Raw genomic sequence first — 3,093 nt, 5'->3', positions numbered from 1 at the left:
CCTAAATTTCCAAAAAAAAAAAATTCTTAAAAAAAAAAAAAAAAAAAAAAATATATATATATATATATATATATAAATTATTCCAAACTTTTGACTTGTAGTGTACATCCTGGAAATATGACATTACATGGTTTACTGTGCCCTAATATTTTTGGATTTGATTTATGTAGGTCTTGTTGTTGGTCCAGTTAAGCAGATCTCAAAATGGTTCACAGACAACATCTTTTTATGATATTGTTGGTGTTCAGCTAAATTTGTCGACATGGACGACCATATAAACCTCTCACAGCCCCGAGGGCTTTGCGTACCATCATGTTTGATAAGAAGTTTCATTTCGAGAAAGTAGTTTCATTCATTTTCAGTTTCCTCATTGGAAGAACATTAAAACGATTGATATGCCACATTACCCCAACAATAAAACGCAATTCAAAACAATATATTGCAAAAGCGGCTTTCTTTCTTCCACACCATCAGCTATTTGAAATTAGCAAGCGCTGATTGCAATGGCAGCTGTCCACCATCAACTGCCCTCTGCATCCCAAATCAGTCGAGCATCTACCACTTTATTGTCAGTTCGCGTTTGGAAGCCAATATTTGAATTCTCATCAAACCAAATTGAATCGTTAACTGTCAAGGAATGCTAATGATGCCATTTTCCATTATGCTGCTTTAATAAAGGCCAGCCTGAGGCCTGCCACCACTATCTCCAGCTGACGCCTTCGCCCACACCAGCCCAATCAGTTTCTGTGAGGTGCGCAGGTTATTTTCTCTCAAATTAAACCGGGAACTGGCCAGGCCTTTCCAGTTGCATTGTTTAATGCATATTGAACGCTGACGCCGGGAGTCCTGTCATTATATTTGCAACAATGATGCAAATGAAATTGCATAGATAAGAAGCCATTTTTCTGACCAGGCTCCTCCATCGGTGAAGGGGCACTGAATAATTTCCGAGTTTGATGTGACGGGGGGAAGGATCATTGTCGTGATGGATCATTGCGATTAATCTTGCGTGGATGTGCGTCAAAGACACACCTCAACAGGTCTGTGATAGTGACTCCAGGAAGTATACAGTCATTTTTGCCACACTTACAGCGAGAATTCAGACCAACGTTTGGCATCTGTAAGATTTTTAAATGTTTTTGAGTCTCTTCTGCTCATCAAGGCTGCATTTATTTGATCAAAAATACAGTTAAAACAGTAATATTGTGAAATATTATTACAATTCAAAAAACTGTTTTCCATTTGAATGTTTTTTTAAAATGTAATTTATTCCTGTGATGCAAAGCTAAATTTTCAGTCTTCAGTGGCACATGATCCTGAAGAAATCATTCTAATATGCTGATTTGCATTATCAATGTTGAAAACAGATGGGCTGTTTCATATTTTTGTGGAAACCGTGATATATGTATTCTAGTTCAACAGAATAGAATTTATTTGACATATAAATCTTTGGTAACATTAATGTCTTTGCTAGCAAATGTCACTTTTGATCAATTAATACATCCTTGCTGAGTAAAAGCAGTAATTTCTCTAAAAAAAAGAAAAATCATCTTACATCCCAAACTTTAAGACAGTACCAGGTGTGAAAAACTTGTTGCATCTTTCCCAAAAAGACTCATGGCTGTATTAGATCAAAAGGGTGCTTCTACTAAATACTGAGCAAAGGGTCTGAATACTTAGGACCATGTGATATTTCAGTTTTTCTTTTTTAATAAATCTGCCAAAATGTCAACAATTCTGTGTTTTTCTGTCAATATGGGGTGCTGTGTGTACATTAATGAGGAAAAAAAATTAAATTAAATGATTTTAGCAAATGGCTGCAATATAATAAAGAGTGAAAAATTTAAGGGGGTCTGAATACTTTCCGTACCCACTGTATGTATGTGTATGTGTGTGTGTGTGTTTTGCTTGCAAAATGCGTTTGGTGCTTTTTTAAATGCCATTTGTCTTGATTTTTAATCTTTTTGGACTATTCTCCGATTACTTTTTGGGGTTATAGAACAGCCATATTCTGTTTTACAACTCCATACACATATTACATTTTAATTGCTATGTTCCAGTGTGCTTTCTACATAGGCAGCATTTTAAAGCATCATAAATGTTTAACAACATTTTAATATGCATGAGCAGATTTGAATATTAACGGGGTCATATGATGTTGCTAAAAAGAACATTATTTTGTGTATTTGGTGTAATGAAATGTGTTTATGTGGTTTAAGGTTCAAAAAACACATTATTTTCCACATAATGTACATTATTGTTTCTCCTCTATGCCCCGCATTTCTGAAACGTGTCGATTTTTACAAAGCTCATCGGTCTGAAAAGCGAGGTGTGCAGTGATTGGCCAGCTATCCAGTGCATTGTGATTGGCTGAATACCTCAAGCGTGTGACAGAAATGTTACGCCCCTTACCATATTGTGATGCCCTGTCCGGCCGGAGCGACGAGACAAAAACATTAAAACCCATTATAAACAAGGCATTCGTTGCATCCAGTGGGGTCATAATTACTGATTTCGCTTTTTTACAGGGGAAGTCATGGCCTAATGGTTAGAGAGTCGGACTCGTAACCCAAAGGTTGCGGGTTCGAGTCTCATGCCGGCAGGGATTGTGGGTGGGGGGAGTGAATTTCCAGCGCTCTCACCCACCTTCAATACCACGACTGAGGTGCCCTTGAGCAAGGCACCCCAACTGCAACGGCAAATACTTTAAATATAAAAAAAACGTACTTACAGTCTGTGAGTCAGAACAGCCGGCATTGTAGTCTACTCTCCCAGGATCAGGAAACAGTCCTCCATAAAATGTGCTGCACACATCTGAATATTTGGGTTGAACTGTTCTGGAACAGTGTTGTAAATACAGCTTAACCACTGATTTCTAGTCGTGTCCTCTTTTGGAAGGCCAAACAAAGTCGTTTCGCTTTCACAACGAAACACAGCGTCACACACGTCGGGCTTGAGTGAGTGGCGGCGGCGGCCTAGAGTGAGCAGAGGCCGGCTTGAGTGAGTGGATGCGGGCGGGCTTGAGAACGGCGCAGCCGGCGGATTCGACGAAGGAGCATCTGGCGGGCTTGCGGCAACCACATGTGACGACCC

General features: G+C 39.1%; 1 protein-coding gene across 2 annotated transcripts in view; it reads right to left on the bottom strand.

Moving 5' to 3' along the window:
• LOC107592114 (raftlin-like) overlaps positions 1–3,093 on the bottom strand; it is a 110,067-nt gene that overhangs the window by 33,161 nt on the left and 73,813 nt on the right. The window lies entirely within an intron of this gene.

Source organism: Sinocyclocheilus grahami, unplaced genomic scaffold, assembly GCF_001515645.1.
Source record: "Sinocyclocheilus grahami isolate Dianchi unplaced genomic scaffold, SAMN03320097.WGS_v1.1 scaffold150.1, whole genome shotgun sequence".
NCBI classification, from domain to species: domain Eukaryota; kingdom Metazoa; phylum Chordata; class Actinopteri; order Cypriniformes; family Cyprinidae; genus Sinocyclocheilus; species Sinocyclocheilus grahami.
Note: the sequence above shows the minus strand (reverse complement) of the source record. Positions and strands in the feature narration are given on the sequence as shown.